At 42.3% G+C, this 23174-nt stretch overlaps 1 protein-coding gene across 1 annotated transcript in view; it reads left to right on the forward strand.

The window, feature by feature from the left end:
• The window catches only part of ERCC6L2 (ERCC excision repair 6 like 2), a 135606-nt gene that overhangs the window by 101112 nt on the left and 11320 nt on the right, over positions 1 to 23174 (forward strand). The gene's annotated exons all lie outside the window — the stretch shown is intronic.

The following is a 23174-nucleotide window of genomic DNA, read 5'->3' on the forward strand; positions in this document are numbered from 1 at the left end:
ATTCCACATCACTACATCATGCTTAACATATATTTATATACAAACGAACAATAATTAGATACGTATGTAACGTATGTTATATGCCTATATATACATGGAATCACTATCTGCACTCCCCCAGCATCAAATTCCCTTGCGGTACGCACTGGACATCCCTGCTTTTCCCCATCACCCACCATGTGGACCCAGGTCCCTGAGCAAACACAGTGCCACAGTGAGGTTTCCCTTTTCCAGAGGCTGGAAGAACCCAAACCGCCTTCCCCAGCATGCTCTTTACGTGTACTACAGGGACCTTATCTCCCTCTATAGTATGTAGGGAGCTAGACTGGGTAGGACCAGCTCGATTGATTGATCCTCTAGTGTTGACCAACCAGGTGGCTTCTGCTAGATGCTTCTCCCAGTGCTTAAATGTTCCACCACCCATTGCTCTCAACATAGTTTTTAAGCAACCCATTATACCGCTCGATTTTACCAGCACCTGGTGCATGATTGGGGATGTGATTGATCCACTCAATGCCATGATCTTTGGCCCAACTGTCCACAAGGGAATTTCTGAAATGAGTCCCATTATCTGACTCAATCCTTTCTGGAGTGCCATGCCGCCACAGGACTTGCTTCTCGAGGCCTAATATGGTGTTTCGGGCGGTAGCATGGGGTAGTGGAAATGTTTCGAGCCACCCAGTGGTTGCCTCCACCATGGTAAGCACGTAACGCTTACCATCGCGGCTTCGTGGCAAGGTGATATAATCAACCTGCCACGCCTCCCCATATTTATACTTCTGCCATCGCCCTTCCCCCCAGAGAGGTTTCATCCTCTTTGTTTGTTTAATTGTGGCACATGTTTCACAGTCATGGATAACCTGTGTAATAGCGTCCATAGTTAAGTCCACCCCTCCGTCTCTAGCCCACTTACACGTTGCGTCTCTTCCTTGGTGGCCCAAGGTCTCATGGGCCCAGCGAGCTAGAAACAGTTCACCCTTGTTTTGCCAATTTAGGTCTATTTGAGTCACTTCTATTTTGGCGGCTTGGTCTACCTGATGGTTGATCTGCTGTTCTTTAGTTGCTCGATTCTTGGGTACATGAGCATCTACATGACGCACCTTTATAACCATATTCTTTATTCGGACAGCAATATCTTTCCACAGTTCAGCAGCCCAAATAGGTTTACCCCTTCGTTGCCAGTTGTTTTGTTCCCACTGCTGTAACTGCCACCATAGGGCATTTGCCACCATCCATGAGTCAGTGTAAAGATAAAGCATTGGCCACCTCTCCCGTTCAGCAACATCTAAGGCCAGCTGGACAGCCTTTACCTCTGCAAATTGGCTGGATTCTCCTTTTCCTTCCGTGGCCTCTGCAACTTGTCGTGTAGGGCTCCACACCGCGGATTTCCATCTGCGATGCTTCCCTACAATACAGCAGGATCCATCTGTGAACAGGGCAAATTTCTTTTCATTTTCTGGTAATTCGTTGTACGGTGGGGCTTCTTCAGCACGTGGTACCTCTTCCACTGACAATGTTCCAAACTTTTTACCTTCAGGCCAGTCCATGATCACTTCTAAGATCCCTGGACAACTGAGATTCCCCATCCCCATACTCCGCTGAGTAATCAACGCAATCCACTTACTCCAAGTGGCATCAGTAGCATGATGGGTGGAGGGAACCTTTCCCTTATACATCCAGTTGAGCACTGGCAGTCGAGGGGCAAGAAGAAGCTGTGTTTCAGTACCAATTACTTCAGAAGCAGCTCGAACCCCCTCATACACGGCTAAGATTTCCTTCTCAGTTCGAGTGCAGCCCTCCTCGGACCCCCTGTATGCTCGACTCCAGAATCCCAGGGGTCGGCCTTGGGTCCCTCCTGAGGCTCTTTGCCATAGACTCCAGGTGGGACCTTTCTCTCCAGCAGCAGTGTAGAGGATGTTCTTTACATCCTCTCCCATCCGTACTGGCCCTAGGGCCACCGCATGGGCTATCTCCTGTTTAATCTGCTCAAAAGCCTGCTGCTGCTCAGGACCCCACGAAAAATGATTCTTCTTCCGTGTCACCTGATAAAGGGGGCTTACACTGAGGCTATAGTTTGGAATTTGCATTCTCCAAAAGCCCACTACACCCAAAAAAGATTGTGTCTCTTTCTTGTTAGCGGGTGGAGACATGGCAGTGATTTTGTTGATCACATCTGCTGGGATGTGACGACACCCATCTTGCCACTTTACTCCTAGGAACTGAATTTCCTGTGCAGGCCCTTTCACTTTGTTTCGCTTAATAGCAAAACCAGCTTGCAGAAGGATTTGGATTATTCTCTCCCCCTTCTTGAAAACTTCCTCTGCTGTATTGCCCCACACAACAATGTCATCAATATACTGCAGGTGCTCGGGAGCACCGCCCTGTTCCAGTGCACTTTGAATCAGCCCATGGCAAATAGTTGGGCTGTGTTTCCACCCCTGGGGCAAACGGTTCCAGGTATACTGAACGCCTCTCCAGGTAAAAGCAAACTGTGGCCTGCATTCTGTGGCCAAAGGAATGGAGAAGGCGGCATTAGCAATGTCAGTGGTGGCATACCACTTGGCTGCTTTGGACTCCAGTTCATACTGGAGTTCTAGCATGTCTGGCACAGCAGCACTCAATGGGGGTGTGACTTCATTCAGGCCACGGTAGTCTACTGTCAGCCTCCATTCTCCACTGGCTTTACGCACTGGCCATATGGGGCTATTAAAAGGTGAGTGAGTTTTGCTGATCACTCCCTGGCTCTCTAGTTGACGAATCAGCTTATGAATGGGGAGCAAGGAATCCCTGTTGGTGCAGTACTGCCGTGTGTGCATTGTTTTTGTGACAATCGGTACCTGTTGCTCTTTTACTTTTAGCAGCCCCACCATAGATGGATCTTCTGACAGGCCAGGCAAAACAGACAGCTGCTTAATGTTTTCTGTGTCCACAGCAGCTACTCCAAAGGCCCATCAATACCGTTTGGGATCCTTGAAATGTCCCCTTCTAAGGTAATCAATACCAAGTATACACAGAGCCCCTGGACCAGTCACAATAGGATGGCTTTGCCAGTCTTTACCAGTAAGACTTATTTCTGCCTCCAGCACAGTCAATTCTTGAGAGCCCCCAGTCACTCCAGAAATACAAATCAAATCTGTCCCATCATGACTCGAAGGCATTAGAGTGCACTGTGCACCCGTGTTCACCAGTGCCTCGTATTTCTGTGAGTCTGAAGTGCCAGGCCATCGAATCCACACAGTCCAATAAACTCTATTATCCCTTTCCCTCCCCTGACTGAGGGCAGGGCCCCTCTATTGGTTACCTGTAGTGACTTCAGCAATTTCATCAGTGGTTAATCTGCATTGTAATTCTCTCACCCGTGCTCATAGTACAGGAGTGGGTTTCTTATGCCATTTTTTTCATGTCTTCTCCATGCTCACGTAAGTAACTCCACAAGGCGGCACGTGCCATAGATCTGCCACCATCATTTGCTCGAGCAGGAAGGCGTCTGCCTTTGATAGCTGAGATTTTTGATGATACAGGTGAGGAGGAGCATTCATGATCTTCCATCACTTTGATCAGCTTCTTCATTAGGCTCTTCTGATCATCCTGATCTCCATCAGGTGTTTCTGATACTGCTACGGGTTCATCACAGTCCATCAAGAGGGACACATCCTCCACTAAACCATTCTGTTTCTTCTCCACTTTCGCCAATCTTTCTCTTACCTCTGAGATAGCTGAAATAGAAGCATGGTTTGGGGGGAGTTTTTGCTCATAATTTTTGAGTGTAATAATCAGTTCATAAACAGGGGGTCTTCTGTGTAGGTCCTCCAATCTATCAAATGTGGCTAGCAGTGTACTGGCATACTGGGCTGGTGCTGTTTTGGTGAGTTTCCGCCATATATCCAGCGTACTTCTAACTCTCTCGGGATCATGCTGCTGGTGTGGATTGTTAGGAACAACCCTGGGGTCATACAGCATTTCCACCACAGCTATTTCTCTCAAATACTGAATGCCCTTTTCAGCAGTGTCCCACTTTCTCATCTGAGGCTCGAGGTCATCTTTGAAGGGATACCTTTCCTTCACAGCTACTAACACTCGTTCCCAAAGGGTGGCGGTTCCATCCAGGCATCTACTGATCCCTCTGTCAATGGCTGCGTCCCTGGCAATGCTCCCTAGTTGGCGAGTTCATTACCATTCAGGAGCACACTGCTGGCCCCGTTGTCCCAACACCGAAGCATCCAGGTGACAATGGTTTCGTTCGGTTGCCGTGTAAACTCCTTTCTTGAGCCTATGATCTCGGTCATTTTCAGAGGTCAGCGGACACTTGTAATAGCGATGCCTTCCTCCTTGCTATCCCCTCCATGTCTCTTGTTGTCTTCTGTTGTCTTTGTTGATGATGATGGGTTTGGGGAGGGCCCCTAGCCTACCTTCTCCGCTTCTTCCTTCCGTTCCAGCCGCGAGGACACCCGTTTCCATTTCTGTCCTTCCACAGGAGCAACTGCCACAGATACTGGTGCCTCCTGTGCTTCCTCAGGTTTAGCCTGGGGACTTCCCCCTCTGGTTCGAATTTCAGCCGGGAAACTCTCTCTCTCAAGAACAGTGTTGTATAGAGCTCGATAAGCACAAGCCAGGCCCCAAATAAGTTGTGCCTCCTCAGATCTGCCTAGGCCGCGCCATCCCTGACTCAAAAACTGACCGAGCTTCTCGGGATCCCACAGGTGTTCAAGGGTGAAATCCCATGACACGGGGGGTCCCCATGTTTCTAACGTCTTCCCTAGGCCTCTCCATATTCCCTGCCACTCTGCATTTCCCGGTTTTGGGGAGAGTTTCCTCCACATAATGTAAATTATTATTAGGAGGAAAACATTCAAAGCAATTGGTATCACGATTGCTAGATTGAAATTCCAAGGGTGCGTAAGGAACTGAGAGGAGAACCTGGAAGCCAGCCTCACCACGGTGCCGTTTGTAAAACTAGCCACTCCCTCCGGGAGGTACAAGCACCAGGCCAGTATCTCCATCAGCACCATTATGTAGTTATATGTACACACAACTCCAACACAGAACATGATAGCCTTAACCAGAAACCAGTATGTTCCGAGGAACATGATTACCGTTAATCCTTTATGAATCATTCCAAAAATTGAAAGCAGATCTATTGCCCGCATCCTCCACCAATATTTGTCACGGTATTATCTAACGGTCTGCGTCCATGACAAGGGGGACAGGCCTGAAAGAAAAAAAACGAGAAAAGAGGAAGGAAAAAAAATTGCCGGCGAGTAGGGGCCAGCCCCCGGGGGGTCCGGCGGCTAAAGTGGCAGAGAAGCCGCGGAGCCGCAACCTGGGAAAACAAAGGGAAGAGGGGGACTCGTAGGCGGATCTAACACAAAAAAAAACAGCGGCACCAATCTGAGGAGGAACAACTAATTTTACTAAATATATCAACATGAGGCTAGTAGAATTATAATAGAGGGTTTACAGGCTGAAATCTTACACAGTAAACTGCAGAAGGACCACGTGCTTTCTCCGCCGGGCAGGAAGGAACGGACCCCGCGTCCCCCACGCGTCTTCACCCCCTCCCCTCCAACGCAAAGACCCCTGGGGAGTGCACCTCCTCCCCTCCCCCTCAGAGGGCCACACCAAAAAAGGTAGTTTGCAGTAACCAGGGAGTTAACTCTTTAACTGCCCGTACCTTACATGATGTAATGATGTGGAATACCGACAACAAAAATCACAAAACCATAAGATGTTCACATACAACTCATTGCTCTGAGTTGAATCTATGCCCTTGCTCCCCACCCCTGCACTTATCCGTACTTCTTGTGTGACATGCCAGTGTTAATGCACTTTAACCGCGGTGTTCATCCCTGTTTTAAGTGCTTGGAGGAGTGGTGGGGAAGTTTTTACTGGAAAAATAGAAATAGGATAATTTTTCCTGAATTTCTAAATGTAGCAGATTACAGAATTTAAAATAGTTTTTTAAAAATAGAAAGTTCCTCGGTTAGATTCCCCCCCCGCCTTTTTTTTTTTTTTTTTTTTTGCATCAGTCCGAAGGAAGTAATCATTCAGGCCAGTTAAATTCATGCTGAGATAAGAGCTGCACCAGCACAACTGGACACCTACATCCAAAAATCATATTTATATACAGAGGGACCTGGATAGACCGCATCAATAGGCCAAGGTAAACTGTATGAGTTTTAATAGAACCAAATGTCAGGTCCTGCATCTTGGTCACAACAACCCCAGGCAACCCTACAGGCTTGGGGAGGAGCGGCTGGAAAGCTGCCTGACAGAAAGGGACCTTCGTGCACTGATGGACAGTTGGCTGAATATGAGCCAGCAGTGTGTCCAGGTGGCCAAGAGGGCCAGTGGCATCCTGGCTTGTATCAGGAACGGTGTGGTGAGCAGGACTAGGGAAGTCATCCTGCCCCTGTACTCGGCATCGGTGAGGCCCTACCTGGAGTCCTGTGTTCAGTTTTGGGCGCCTCACTACAGAAAGGACATTGAGGTGCTGGAGAAAGAAGGGCAACCAGTGTCCCCAAAGAAGGGCAACAAGGCTGGTGAAGGGCTCGGAGAACATGCCCTATGAGGAGCAATTAGAGGAACTGGGGCTGTTTAGTCTAGGGAAGAGGAGGCTGAGGGGAGAACTTATTGCTCTCTTCAAATACCTGAAAGGTGATTGCAGTGAGAGCAGGGGTGGTCTCTTCTCACTGGTGACGGGACAAGGGGAAATGGCCTCAAGATGTGCTGGGGGGGGGGGGTGTTAGATTGGAAACTTCTGAAAACTTCTTTCCAGAAAGGGCTATTAAGCACTGGAACAGGCTCCCCAGGGAGGTGGTTGAGTCACCATCCCTGAATGTGTTTAAAAACCGTTTTGATGTGGTGCTCAAGGACATGATTTAGCAGTGGGTTGTTAGAGTTACAGTAGTATGGTTAGGTTGCGGTTGGACATTATTATCTTGAAGGTCTTTTCCAACCTGAGCAATTCTATGATTCTATGATCCTATATTTTCTGAAGTTTGATTCCTCTTGTTCTTAATGTAGATTTTTTTTTTGAGGCTCAGTTAACATACTCTAAGACTTTCTACTTCAATTTCAAAAGAAATTAGACTTTCCTGCCACAAAGACTTTGTCCAAAAAAAAAAAAAAAACACGTGAGATGGTTAAGTGAGAGTTAAAGCACATTTGTAAACCAACCTGCAGCAATGGATATATCTAATCTTTTTTTTCTTTTACTAGCACTAATTGAAGATAACCCTTTTAATTTCATTTGCTTCTCACATGCTGTTTCCATGTTAGAAGGTCATCCACAAAGTATAATTCATACCTGGCTTCACTCCGTGGAAAGTGAGAGCATGTAATTCTTGCAAGGAGATCTACTGATATTTCATCCCTTTGTGATAAGGGTCCATAACAGGATGAAGATAACATCAGAGCCATTGAGGAAAAGAGTAACTGTACCTGAAAAACATGTAATGATCAAACATGTAAAGTATGTCTGCAGGAAACTTTAGAAGGCCTCAATGTTTTTTATCAATTCTATCTTTTTTAAGTACTGAAATGACATAAAAGCAGGGGGAAATGATTATAAAATTTCAGTTCCTTTACAGTATTTCTTTCAAGGCCATGGATCAAGTAGAAATATACCAGAAATAACCTTGACCAATATCATTTGAAAAATATGAATGCAACCAAACCCATGAAGGTGCACTTCAGTTGTGAAGTTCCTTATCCAAAACACATTTCTACATCTTAACTAATACTCAGAGAGCTGAGTTCAATAAGCTTAATATGGTGCAAAACTTTAAGTCTTGTTGAGTATTTAAAGCTTTTTTTTTTTTTTAAATCTCTACTACACCTTTGTTTTTCAGTGAGTATACAAATAGAAACCAGTCATGCCTTGATAAGTCTACCTAAAAGCTGTATTGATTTCTATAATATAGACAGAAGATAATTTGTACCTTGGACATCCAAACAAATTGACTTTCAAGAAGGTATGCTCTAAAGCGAGGAGAATCGCAGTCTTGTGATGCAGGGATTCAAGTGCTGTAATGAATGTACATGTTTACCTGAAAGATTTTTTAACTAGGTAGAAGATGCATTTGTTAAGTTGATGTATATATTAGAGAAGCTGCATTGTGAATATATTTGAAAATTTTTGGCAGCCGTGCAGCTCTGATTAGATTACAGTAGTAGCATAGGTAATTCTGGCATAGTTAATGTATAGCAGTAGATAAAGTTTGTAAACATGTATCTCAGTATCATGTTTTTAGGGTAGAAACAGACCCAAGAGAACTCTTTTCTTAGGAAGAGATCTCTGGCATCTGTCATGTATTTATTTTCCTGATAAATATGAAAGTCTGGATATGAGAACTGTAAAGACATTGGCTTTGCTAGAAATGTAATTCTTTGAGCAACAGTAAAGAGTATTTACCTTATACTCTGTGTAAAAGCATTTATTTTGGAAATATATACACAATCACAAAATGGCCTGGGTTGAAAAGGACCTCAAAGATCATCTAGTTTCAACTCCCCTGCTGAGTGCAGGGTTGACAACCACTAAACCAGGCTGCCAGAGCCACATCCAGCCTGGCCTTGAATGCCTCCACGGATGGGGCATCCACAACCTTTGGAAAACTTGTTCCAGCATGTCAGCACCCTCTGAGTGAAAAAAATTCCTCCGAACGTCTAACCTAAATCTGCCCTGTCTCAGTTTAAAACCATTCCCCCTTGTTCTATCGCTTTCTACTCTCGTGAACAATCGTTCCCCCTCCTGTTTATACACTCCCTTCAAGTACTGGAAGGCTACAATGAGGTCTCCCCAGAGCCTTCTCTTCTCCAAGCTAAGAAGCCCAGTTCCCTCAACCTTTCTTCATGGGAGAGATGCTCCAGCCCTCTGATTATTAGATAATATCAGTATCTTCCGTAATAATTTTACTATGTCTATATGATTGTTCAGTAGAATGTACCTAATGAAGGGGTATTTAGCAGGCCTATTTTTATCACTACTGCTACCTAACCATCTACCACATCTGTTTACCATGTGAAAGACCTGGGACCAAAATAAGGAGCCTTGGAGGAGGTCTCAGGACAATATCTGAGGCAAAACTGGAGCTTGAATTCAGAGGTAGGTTCAAAGTCAAGCCTAAATCATCTAAGTCCTACAAAAACAGGTAAATGTCATCATAGGAGGTGGAAGACATGAGATGACTGTTCTCGTAAATTATGAGTACTGCAAACATCACATTAGCAGTAGTCTTTGTGAGTGTCTGCTGCTTGCCCTAATAGTTTCAGACATAGAGCTATCTGCAAGAAATTCTAATTACATTTCTGACCCATGCAGACAAAGAAACTCTGAGATTTCAGATATGATCTAACCTTTGGAGGAGTTCCTGTTCTGAGAAACCACTCAGCCCTTACACCTAATCCCCCTGACAGAAACAATCTGCTGTGCTGAACAGGACCTTGTTTCTACAAAAGCTTGAGATCATTATATAGAAAGAGTCAGGAATCTTTCATAAATCTCTTGAATCTTCCCATTCAGTACTAAGGATACAGCCCCTTATTACTAGAGAATAAGTTAGAAAGGAGTAAGTTAGAAAGGTCTCTGTTACTTTTTTTGGGGAGTGGGGGGGTTTAAGTTGTATTCTCTTCCTGCCTTTTCCTTCCAGAAATTGCATTCATCTTCAGATTAAGTCCCCTGGCTGCATGCAAAGTTCCTTGAATCAGCTGAACGACTCTAATGCTATAATGGGATGATAATAGCAGAGTGGCAAAGTCTTTGGCTACAGCAAATAAGAACAAGTCCAAATGCAGCAGCCACAGATACAGAAATGAAGGAAAACTGCTGCTTACCTCTAGAAGACCACTGGTAGACAGTGATCTCCAGCAAGCAATACCTTCATTTCCACTGCCAGCCCTTAAATGAGGTCTGGGAAAGGGTGGATCCTGGCTCTATCCCTTCCAGTCATGCAATGCACCTGAGCTCCCCTGCGTTGGCCCTGCCTTCCCACCAGGTGCTCAATCACTGTTTCAGGCCATGACTTAGGATTTCTACTACAATGGCCTGCAGTACCTTTGTTTAAATCTGATGTACAACTGGGGGAAATAGCCAAATATTTCTCAAAATACAATCTTTTCTCATAGTCATCATAGATCTTCCAAATGGTTCAAATCCACATCACAGGATGATGTATACTTTCAGTACTAAGCAGTTCCCTTTTTCTTTCTGGGAGGTGTCCGCTCTTAGGATTGAATTTGACCTGAAGGCTACTTCTAAAGAAGATTTGTCCATGTTAAGCTTCAGGTAACCACACTGGTAAGGAAATGCCCATGTTCCAGTTCCTATAGCTATTTGTGAACTCAGTCCATCATCTAGTCAAACTTCCCTGCAGTGGACAATTTGAACAAACTTGATAACATTCTGCAATTAAATGACTGCTGAGGGAAGAGCAGTGGATATTGTCTACTTGAAATTCATTAAGGCCTTTGACACTGTCTCCCATAAGATTCTAACAGAGAAGTTATTGATGTATGGGCAGTATGAACAGACAGTGAGGTGGATCAAAAACTGGCTGAATTACTAGGCCCAGAGTGTAGTGGTCAGTGGTGCAAAATCTAATTGGAGGCCGGTAACTACCAGAGTACTCCAGGGGTCAAAACTGGGCCCAGTCCTCTTTAAACTTCTTCTTCAGTTATCTAGATGTTGGGTAGAGGGCATCTTGAGTAAGTTTGCAGATAACATAAAACTAGGAAGAGGGGCACATACCTCAGATAGTCATACTACCATCAAGAGGGATCTGGACAGGCTGGAGAAATGGTCTGACAGAAATTTGCAGTTCAGCAAGGGAAAGTGTAAAGTCCTGAACCTAGGGAGGAATAATCCCGTGTGCCAGTACATGCTGGAGTCCACAATAATGGATAGCAGTTTTGCAGAAAAGGTCCTAAAATTTCTGGTGAACCTCAAATTGAACATGAATAGGCAATGTATCCTTGCTACAAACAAGACTAACAGTATCCTGAGCTGCTTTAGTCAAAGTATTTCCAGCAAGTTGAGGGAAGTGATTCTTCCTCTCTACTCTGCCCTGGTGAGGCCACTTGCAGTTCTGGATCTGATTCTGGGTCACCCAGTATAACAGAGACTTGGACATGCTGGAGAGAGTCCAGTGAAGGGACACAAAGATAATTAAGAGACTGGAGAACCACTCCTATGAGAATAGACTGAGTGTTTTATTCTCAGAAATTCTGCATAGGCTGGAGAAGAGGAAGCTCCGGGAAGATGTAATTAATTAATAGAAGTAACCCTAGGAAGAATGTGAAGAGAAGGTTGCAAGGCTGTTTTCCAAGGTGCCCAGTGACAGGACAAGAGGCAATGGGCACAAACTGAAACACAGGAGATGCTGAACACACATTGCCCAGAGGCATTGTGAGGTGTCCCTCCTTGGAGGTCTTCAGGACCACTTGGATGTGGTCCTGAGCAATCTGGTGTGGGTGGACCTGCCTTAGCAGGGGTTGGACCAGATGGCCTCCAGAGGATCCTTCCTAAGCCCAAACCATTCTGTGATTAAGATAGCCAGAAAGACCACAGATGAATAATCTTCATTAAATCTAACAGTCAGAAATGTGTAACCCAAAAGGAGAAAGCAATTTGCCCAAGATTGTGATTCTTCAGTCCCTGATACCTTGTTCAAAGAAGATAAGGAGCCATCTAGAACTGAGCCACCAGTGAATTTTTTGATTTGCACAGAGGCAGAAAGAATAATTGGAGCATTGAATAAAAATGTTTAGCAGTGAGTCTCCAAACTTGTGGCCTTAATGCAAGGAACAGACTGTAAAATGGTCTGTCAGTAGACCACAAGTAATTTGTTGATTTTTTTTCAATTTTCTAATATATGAGACATCTGATTTAAATTTGATACTGTAAATGCTATATTGTTACTGAATTTCCTACCTCTCTTTACATTATGGAAAAAAGAAACTAGTTCCAGAAGATTTCCTTTGTTTCCTCTGAAAAATCTGTTACTTCTAAAAAAGTATGAGTTTAGGAAAACTTGTTTCATATTTTGTGATTTATTGGTGCTTTTCATAGATGTGAATTCGTCAAATTCTGCTGAAACCTGAACCAAATTTTATGATGATCAATAGAAAAGTGTCAGACCAAATTCTCCCATGAACTGTGGTCACTGTCATCCAGATCAAGAGCTCAGAATGGAATATGCTTGAATGCCAGTGAGGTTTTCAGGTGGTATTGAATTGGCTTAGATTTAGAGGCTCTTGGTGGATTCTACTTCCCTGCTGCCTGCAGCAGGAGAAAAAGGGCTGGGTTAAAGCCATCCATTATCAGTCTGAGAGTATGGGTTTAATTCCTTGAGGCTGAGAGCTGGAATTGGCATTAGGTTGCTCTGACAGACTGTAGGAAATCAGAACGTAACTGAACCAGGAAAGGAATTAGGAGGATGGAAAAAATAGCAGCAAGACAACCACAACCTCAAAACAGTTCCTACTGCATGCAACTCAACCCACACCTATTGTGCTTAGCTCCCTTTTCCCATGCACTTGTTTTTGATCTACAGCGCACGCGACGGTGGTAACTGCTTAAACCAAGGGAACATTTGCAAGCTATCAGAGGAGGTGGAGTCACTCAGGCAACTGGAAAGGGAAATTCTGCTATTTCTCAGGATATTTATAGAAGGGTACCCCACTGCCATTTGTGCTTCAGGGAGGTCCTTCCCTTGATTACTTATGAAGTGTACTTTAGCCATGTGTGGTGCAGCAGATTGGGCTCTGCATTGTGAGCCACAGTTCCCCTTTCCCAGAGCTTTCTTTGAACTTTGCAGCCCTATGAAATAAAGTTATGTGTGGTGCTGGACTGGCCCACCCAAAGAGCAAAGATGTTTCTTGGAAGCTGTCTTCCACATCCCTATGGTAAGCTACCGTGAAACTGCTACAGTAGGGTCTCTGCGTCAACATTTTCCTTCCTCTCCTCGCTCCAGCTTGCCCATTGGAGGCAGACTTGGACTGACACCAACTGCACCAGCACCCTTTGCTCAGTGCTGTCTCCAGCGTGGGGATTCTCATTACTGCCTAACTCTGTGTGGACTGTTTGTTCAGCAGGATGTTCAGAGACAATATCATATGTGCCCAAAGCTATTGTTTCTGCTTTTATTTCTAATTGCAGTGTTCTCAATAGTTGGATTTTTCCCTTTTCTTTGATTATGAGAGAAAAGGGGCTATGTTCCATGTGTATCATTACTGACAGCAGCTTTTAATTCTCTACCACGTACTCAAAACAGCAGTTGGAAAATTGTTGTCAGGTCCCACTCCCAACAACAACTGGTGCATTTTGAAGGACTTTGGTTTAAGATGAGAGAAGGGGAGGGCACACTAGAAGGAGAGAGCAAGCCTGTCAGCAGTCTTATCCACTCTGTCATTTCCATGAGTGATAGAGTCCTTGGCCAAACTCGGAAGTCTTTCAAATACATTCTGTTCTGGGGTGGTGTGAGTTTCAGAAAATTGCTCTGGCAGGTGTAACTATACACAAATTAATATTATCTCCCCAGATAAGTAATGACTCCAGAGAGACAGCAAGTACAATTTTCACAACTCATTAACTTTTTAGCAAAGCAAATTGCCTTAGAGCACAAAGATATTCAGGGAATTCTCTGAGAATTTTGCTCTTCACTAGCCACTGAGCATTACAAATTGTCATTGTACATCTGCCAACAAATATATGTTTGACACCCAAGACTGTGAGTGTGTGCTTTTCTTCTGTGTCTTTAAAAAATGAACAAGTAAGAAGAGGAGAGAGGAGAATAAGAAGTAGAGGGGAGAGGGGAGAAGGGAAAGGGGAGAGAGGAGAGAGAAGAGGTGGTGTGGGAAGGGGAGGGTATGGGAGGGAAGTAAAGGGAATTCCAGGGAAGGGGAGGGGAGAGGAGGGAAGGGGAGGAGAAGGAAAGGGGGGGGAGGGGAAAGGAAAGAGAAAAGGAAAGGGAAAAGGAATGAAAGAGGAAAGAAAAAAGAGAAAAGAAAAAGGAAAAAACACTGTACATTTGAGGTAAGATTTTAGTATAGCACGCAGGAGAACATCCTATTTTCTCAAAAGCATCTTCAAGGGAAATTACTATGATATAGCTATTCTTTCACTGAGATTTAAAAAAAAGTTCAAATGACTTTAGGAGAGTTCTTAACTTGAAGAGATGTAGCTTTACGTCTGTTGTTCAGACAAGACAAATTTCTGGCACAATACAAAGCTGAATATAAATGTGACTCCACTTAACAACTTCATATACATTATCTAAATAGAAAGGTCAAATAATTATCCACACATTTTAAACTGTAGTCTCAATTTTGATGTCCATAAATTAGAAAGGTGTGGTTTTCTTAGTGTTTATTTCTTCTGTGAACTGTGACTAAAATTATACATAAGCCTGTAAATTCAATGTCTGGACACCTGCTTTAATGTCAAACAAAAGCACTTCCTTCTGCTTCCAGAAACAGAATCACAATCTTTTTTTCTTTTAGAAACAATACTTTGCACATATAAAACCTTCCATTTAAATCTGCAAAAGAGGGAAAATTCTTCCCATGCCTCTGGAAGACCAAGAATTATGAACTGTGGAAGACAGAATGCGTTAGGTTCCTAATGACCAAGGGAAAGTCAAAGTAAATGTTAAGAATCAGTTTCAGTTCATCTCTTTGCTAATGTGTTGCTGTAACTATTAAACCTTTACTCTTTTCGTATTAATAACTTTAATTCAGTGGAGAGTTACTCATTCAACTAGGGATGTATGCCTTTGCTATGTTTTCCCAGGGTTTTCCAGAGAACAACATGCTCGTAGGTTTTCTTTGGTATTGGCATAGGAGATTAAAAGAACTCTCAAATGTTGTGTGATATTAGTGAATCCATACATTCGTTGGGGCTCTCAGTTTTGCCAGCAGGTAAATGGGTTAAAATCAAAGACTGTATTCAGTTGCTGTATGAGATTTGTGGCTGCTTCCAGATGAAATACTCTGGGAATTTGCTGCTAGACTGGAAAATGCTGGAATTAATTTTGCTTTTACAATTGCACTATGGTCAGTGCTTCATCCATGTCACCAAAGGACAAGAGAAATTTTCTGCCGTGGATGAGTCTGATTTGTCACACACAATAATCTTTCTCTTGGCAGATCTTCATAATGAGGCCCATTTCTTGTTAACGTGGATGCTACAGTATAGTTTCCTCCGCTTTGCTGACTGTGTAGGGTCACTGCCTCTTTAAAGTCCCAACTAAGTTTTTGCAGGGGGCCAAACTCCTGCACATGTCAAAGCCTGGAGCTTTTTATTATACTTTACAGCCAAATCAAACTGGATCACTGCGCATGAGCCTCTTATCTACCCTGGCACATGAATCACTCCCTAAATGAGAACTTTATTTACCATTATGCCACTACAGTTGTATGAAGGCAACTAGAGTTTCATTTACAACTGGGTTCTGAATTCTAGCCTTGAGGATTTCATTCTGGTTTTAATTTCTTGAATACTTTTGTTTTGAATATAACATCAGTAATTGAAAGCTTATATGGGGTGGGAAGAGGAAAGACAGCAGAGGAGTCACCACATTGCGGGGCTTGTGAAAGTCTGGAACAGGATGGCTTCTGTTTAACAATGCACGTTAGAAAGACACAGAGCCTGTGCTAGAAATTTTAGGGAAAAATAAAATGATGTGGTTATAAAATGTCCTCGGTGTGAGGCTGCATTTCTCTGCCAGAGTCCTGCAATGGCAAAGTACTGCCAAAGAGTAAATGCGGAAAAGTTCCCAACATCTCATTGAGCATGGCAGCTATGAATAGCAGTCACAGAGATTGCTATGTTGCCACAAATACAGGAGGAACAGGGCTGATAAAAGGAGAGAATTACCCTCTTCCACCATTCCTGACCTCGTATGTATTGACAGTGTGGTTTCTCTGGCTCTTCTGCAAATGATGTATAGAAATCATCTCTCTGTGAGAATCACAGAATCACACAATTGTAGGGCTTGGAAGGGACCTCTGGAGATCACTGAGTCCAAATGCCCTGCTAACGAAGGTTCCCTACAACAGGTCACACAGGTAGGCATCCAGGCAGTTCATGAATATCTTCAGAGAAGGAGGCTCCACAACATCTCTGGGCAGTCTGTTCCAGATCTCTGCTGCTCTCAAAGTAAAAAAGTTTTTCCTCATGTTCCAGTGGAACCTACTGTGTTCCACTTTTTGTCCGTTGCCCCTTGTCTTGTCGCTGGGCACTGGTGAGAAGAGCCTGGCCCCATCCACTTGTCTCCCACCCATTAGATATTTATATGCATTTATAAGTTCCCACCGCAGTCTTCTTTTCTCCAGGCTAAACAGCCCCAGGTCTCTCTGCCTTTCCTCTTAAGGGAAATGCTCCATGCTCCTCACTATCTTTGTGACCCTCCGCTAGACTCTCTCTAGCAGATCCCTGTCTTTTTTTGAACTGAAGAGCCCAGAACTGGACCCAGTACTTCAGATGTGGCCTCTTCTGGGCAGAGTAGAGGAGAAGGATTGCCTTCTTTGACCTGCTGGCCATGCTCTTTGTAATGCACTTCAGGATGCCATTGGCCTTTCTGGCCACAAGGACACACTGCTGGCTCATGGCCAACCTGCTGTCCACCAGGACATCCAGATCCCTCTCTGCAGAGCTCCTTTCCAGGAAGTCAGCTCCTAACCTGTATTGATGTGTGCAGTTATTCCTCCCCAGATGGAGAACTCCGTACTTGCCCTTGTTGAACCTCATCAGGTTCCTCGCTGCCCAACTCTTGAGTCTGTCCAGATCTTGTTGAATGGCATCACAGCCTTCTGGTGTGTCAGCCACTCTTCCCAGCTTCGTATTCTCAGCAAACTTGCTGAGGATGAATTCCATCTCTTCATCCACATCATCAGTGAAGATGTTGAAGGAGATGAGACCCAATGACAGCTCTTGGGGAACAGCAGTATCTGTAGGCCTCCAAGTAGACTCTGTGGTGCTGATCACAACACTCTGAGCTCTGCCAGTCAGCCAGTTCTCAAACTGCTTCACTGTCCACTCATCTATCCCACACTTCCTAAGCTTCATTACAAGGATGTTGTGGTAGACAGTATCAAATGCATAGCTGATGTCAAGGTACACAACATCCTCTGCTCTCTCTTCATCTCCCCAGCCAGTCGTGACATCCTACAAGATTTCCAGAGTGATCAAGCCTGACTTCCCCTTGGTAAATCCAAGTTGGCTACTTCTGATAACCTTCTTTTCTTCCACTTAAATATCAGACTATTCCAGAATGAACTTTATAAAGACATGAATCATTCCCTATTCTGCATTATATATTGACTTTATATATGAAAAGATTCACAAATGACAAGCTTGTAGGTACATTTCTACACTGAAAAAAATCTGAATGTAGCTAGATAAAATTCCACCCAAAATAACTCTGAAATTCAAGGACATCTTCCAGTATTGCTTCATCTATACCTTGACATCATCAGATCTTTCTAAAGGGAGAGTCCTTGATGCCAGCTTAGGTATTGCTTGGGGTCTTTGATCTAAGTTCTGTGTTTTTATCACAAATATTGCTGAATAGTTACTAAAGTGACAGAAACTGAATGAACAAAAACAGATACACATACACATTTTTATAAAATAAGTGCACACTCAGGTATAGATAGATAGATAGATACATAGATGTGTAGACAAAAAGTCAGGGTTTCATTCTGAGTTTGGAAAAAAGGTTATAGATGAATGGGTTCCTGATAATTAGGAGCTTGTTTATCCCTAAATTATCCTCATTGATGTCATTATGTCAGGGGAAATGGCACAGTATTAGCACTGCATGATTACATATGGACTTAGTGCAAGACAGGAATTATAAAAACCAAGAGCAGATTCACGCTGGTTGTCATGTATGTATAAGTAATAAAATTAAAATGCAGTTTCTTGTCACTTTACATTCATGACTACAACATTTCTGCTGAAGTAGTTCCTTATGTAGGGCATAATGCTTTCTGACACAGAATATAATCTGGTAGTGACTTATCAACCCAGCGTTCACATTTCAGGCATTGTTTTTTATTTACTGTAAAGCTTTAATGTTCTAGTCATAATTTATTTGTAAAATAATGTGCGAATTTAATTGATTAAATATTAAAAAAATAATTATGTGGTAGCAGCTCAGTGGATATTCTTTCCTTCCATGTTGGGCACTTGGCTCATAGATTAGATTGCTAGGAAGGCCAAATATTGGTTTTGGTCTGTGGCAGGAATCCAGATTAAACTTATATGTGTTACTAGTAATCAAGTAGCACAGCAATTATTAAAGTAAGGGAAATGTTACCCTAACTTGTCATGCACTCCAAAGCTGAGCTGAAGCCCACAGAAGATGATGAGGGTCAAGCCCCAGTTAATTTCCTTTCTTACCCAGTTTTATTCTTTTCATTAGTGCAGGCTTTCTGTGTAGTAGGGTGGTGGGTGTTTGTTTTCTTGGTTGTTTGTTAAAAGGGAATGTTATTTTAGCGTCTTTATTCATGCCAGGGAAGGTGGAAGGGGAGGTTAGCCAATTTAACAGCTTCTGAAGAGGAAACCCTACTAAGTTTAAACTTAGAAATAATGAAGTTAGGTGGGATAATGTTTGCCAGTGTTCCCATAGTAGTCCAAACTACCTGATCCTCAAGGAAAGGTGTGAGAACCCAAGGGGACACAGAGGAAGGAAAACAAACAAGCTGGGTAAATGGTCTTTTTGGAGAGTTGGTACTCTAAAACAACCTCATTATTGTGCTTCGAAGAAGAAATCAGTGTCAATATTTAAAGAAAGGAATAAGAAGAGGCAAAGAGAAAGAAATTATAGAGTCAGAATTGTTTCTTCTTGCTCTTATTCCTCTCATCTAATTCTATGGAAATATCTACTTCCTGGTTTATTTAAATTTGAAAGTGTACCTTCAAAAGCCTGTAACAATGACTGGCTCATAAGCCTAGGCAAGGACTTCAATAGATGTTAATGATTTATAGGCTTTAGTGAAAGCTGTTATTGTTTAGATCCCAAATAAACAAAAAGCATTGCTATCACCTGTCATAATACCCTATGTTGTTGTCGGTTAAGATAAAAGTCAGTTAGAGCAATGGGCTGAGTCACTGCAAAAATTCAAAGGCTGTTTATCTCGATTAGTTAAAGACCTGTAATTACAGTAGTTTGACCTCGAGGAACGTAATTACTCCACAAAAGCTCTCTACAGGAAACCAGACATTAGCCTTGGCTAATTAGCTTGGCATTCGTAATCTGCCCATATCAGAATGCAGATGGTTTGGCAACGCGAGAGTGAAACAACCTCTACAAATGCTGCTGGAGCTGCCTCCAGGAAAGTATCAGTCTGTCAGTGGTGGCTAAGAGTGAAATTATTTTCTTGATGGCTTTTATAACTTTCTTGAAGAAAAATCCCTTTCCCAGAGACAATTTCCCATGGAGGAAGATGGAGGAAGTGGATGGCAGCCTGGGAGACTTATTCAATTTATTATGGGAAAAAGTAAATCAGGCTGTTTCTGTAAACTTTTCTGTTATTCTTGGTCCTTCTGATAGTGATTAGTTTTCTCATGCCTATTGGCACATTCTTCAATCCTTCCTCTTTTCAGAGCTTATAGGATTTATATTTAGGGTGCAGTAGGCTCCCTACATATGGTCCAAATACATCTGAGCAACAATCAAATAAAGAAAAGTCATTTAATTTACGCTAGAAGTTGCATCATTTGTGCACAAATTAAAACCAACTTTTTGTTTGGATTTACAGTTCCAGCATCTATAGATACATAACTAATGATTCAGTTAGGCCTGTAGATATGTCTTAATGTATACTCAGCATACAGCTCAAAATAAGCTCAGTGGAGTTTACGCTTTTTTTTTTTTAAGAAAAGAGAATGTAGTGTTTATTTATTTAACATGCTTTCTAAATGACAGCCAAATTTTAAACTACCATTTATTAGGTTATTTTTCTTTAAGTCAGTTTCATACTGCATGTCTTACCAGACTATACATCTGGTGTCGTTTGGGTGAGCATGATATAACAAAATAAAAAAACATCATTTGTCACCATTAGTCATGCATGGTGGGCCTGGATTCTGAAGTGACAAACTACTTTGTGTTTCTCTAGTAACAGCTACAGAACAAGGGGCTTGTCTGTCACAAAATAGTACTTCCATAAACGATCAGTCTGTGAATTTGGGAGGCTGCCCAACAACCCACATCACAACCAAAATGCCTTGGACCTGCTTTTGAGGGATGATCAGGATAGCAGAGAGAACCGCTTATTCCTCCGCATGCCCAGTGCTGAGATGTCCATTTGGGATGTCAGAAAATCCTATCAGCTAGAAACTTCAGTGGCAAAATATTTCACCAAGCTGTGATTCAAGCATCACTGTATGTGATAGACTCTGATATGTTTGGATCAAACAACAGTTTTGCCCAGGATTTTCTAAGATCCCAAATATGTGAGGTCTCTTTCATGCATCTAACCTTTCTCCTAGTGTCTTTGGCACGCCAGACTTCATCTTCACTTTTCTCTTCTCTGAAGGTTTCACGCAACATGTAATAGAACCAGTGCAAACAGACCCAGAACACCACTTCCTGTTGCAAGTAGGTAAAATTACTCTCTGAATCTCAGAGAAAAAAGTACTTGAGAAGACCTAAAAATAGCACTGCCCTAAACCAACAATTCTTTGCAGATTGGCTGGAAGACACCTATGTCACACATATAAATGGCATTAGGATCAGATCCTATGTCAAAATTGTTATATGTATTGCTAGTGAAAGAGCAGACCTTTGAAAATCCATCTGAACATTTGTTACAGCCAAAAACTACTTATCTGCTATTAAAAAAAATAATAATCATTTAAAAATATTATCTATTTTTTAAAAATATTAAAATGTTGGTGACCTAAGTAATAAAAATGTTGGCACAGAAATCTGAAGCACTATAAGATACATTCTTACAGAAGGGATAAACTTCTAAAATGATAGGAATCCTGGAGAGAAACAATATAATTGCTACATATGGCTAATAGAATTGCACTTGCTTTTCCCTTTCCATTGATTGTATTAAAAATGTTTTATTCAATGTCAAAATTTTTATCATTACTTATTTAAATTAATTAGTTTTAATTTTATTATCTCAAATGCAATTTTTAATACAAAATGCTACAATGCTACAAAGTCTCTTTTCTTTTCTTTTTAAAAAATGTAGTGAAATATTAAAGTGATGTTACAAGTCTGTTTGTGAGTATTTCTGGGGAACACTCCTTCCTGCTTCCACTAAGTCTGAACACCGCAGGGTTTAGCTTTCTATCAGCTAAATCAATTTTGCTATGCCTTCTGCAATTGTCCATAAATTTAATGGAATGAAGAACTAGATTATCTTGCAACTTTTATGAGATGCAGATGAAAAGGGAAAAAGGGAAGAAGAAATCCCCCCTGTGGAGTTAAATATGTTCTGTAGTCCTTTTTTTTTTAGCTAAATTTTTTCCTTCCTGCAAGATGCGAGAAGGATAAAGAATGCTGAAATAAATATTAACAAATGTACTCTTCTTCTCTGTTTATTTGACATACACTTATTTTCCACTCTTGGCACAAGCAATGTTTTATTGCTTAACAAACAGAGTAGTATCTACATTAGTTAAGTGTCATTTGAATCTCCCTAGTTTCATTGTTTTGTTTTTTTTTTTTTTTAAGTATACAAAATATGTGTACAAAGCAAGCTCTCGCTGCAGAGAAAAATGTCAACTGGCCCAACGGGAGAATGTTTAACTAAAGGTTTCCCAGTGTGTTGGGAATCCTTTGACAGACAAAATGAGTATTCATCCTGTCACCATTCCGAAGTCCCAACTACTCTTACTCCTGATTTGCTACGCTAAGGAATCTTCAGAAGTTGTCCATTATATTCACAGGCCATATTTTGAATGTGACACTTGTGCAGGTCCAGAACCTGCAGAGGCACGTTTGCATTGTTCCATGGAAGTCTATGGAAACACAGGAGAGGACTTAGTGCTTGGTATGAGCATCTGCTGAAATGATTCAGCAGCACTGAACATGATTCTGCTGGAATTAACACTCTGAGTATTATCAGAGCTAGCTGGTCTAAACCTGGATCAGGCACGTCTCATGACACTCAGTTTTTTCCTGGTTAGAGCACAGATCAATCTCAAAGAAAATGGAGAGACTGTAAGATGAGTAAATTTTGACTAATAAAATAAACAAATATGAACATAAAACCAGCCAATTCTCAGTTCCTCTTCTCTTCCCAGAGGTTTCTGGTCTCACAGTCTTTCAGATATACCTCCTTCCATGGCCAGACAAATAAGTTCTCTCTGCTGGGATATACAAAACAAAACAAAACAAAACAAAACAAACAACAACAAAAAAACACGCACATCTATGTAATCATAGGGCACCCTATTTGTGTAGGGAGAAAATAAGTCCTATACTATTCACAAAAAAAAGCACTGGAAGTGCAGCAAAATAATTCCCCATTTTCTGCCCTTAATTCTGCCACTTGCTTAAATTCTGATCTACTATTGTCTTAATAATGACTCATGGCAAATCCCCTTAGAGTAAGAAGATCCTAACATTAAATGCTTCTATAGCTACTTGAGATTTCCATGGAGAGACCAAGAGGTAATTGTGACCCTTATGCACCAAGTGATGAATTCCATTTAGCATGAAGCATTTTGGAAAAGTGAAAGCATAACAGAAGCTATGGAGCTCAGAATTACAAAGGAGAATTGTATGAACTCCTATCCCTCTAGGTAGCATTGCCACCTCTCATTATGCTCTCATCTGGCTCCCAAATTCCATGCTTCCTGGCATTTCCAAAGTCATGGATGGCATATCCCTCCAGACACAGAGACATCAATCCAGCCTTCCTGCCTGGAACCAAAAATCCCCAGAGCAGGACTTTCAGCATGTGCCAAAACTGGAAATAGATACATTGGTGAAACTGCCATTTCTAATTTCCTAGTCCTTTTCTCTGTCCTGAAGTTTTTCAGAGCTGAGCACCATCCATGCTGCCTGCAAGACGTGACTATATTAGCGTGAACTGAGAAAAGAACACATAACTACCTTCACACTGCACACAACTATAGACTTTAAGCCTATCAGCTTTCTAGATGCTCCAGAACATGCAAAAGAAGAGGAGTAAGCAGCTGCTGT

The sequence above is a fragment of the Numida meleagris genome, chromosome Z, assembly GCF_002078875.1.
Source record: "Numida meleagris isolate 19003 breed g44 Domestic line chromosome Z, NumMel1.0, whole genome shotgun sequence".
NCBI lineage: Eukaryota > Metazoa > Chordata > Aves > Galliformes > Numididae > Numida > Numida meleagris.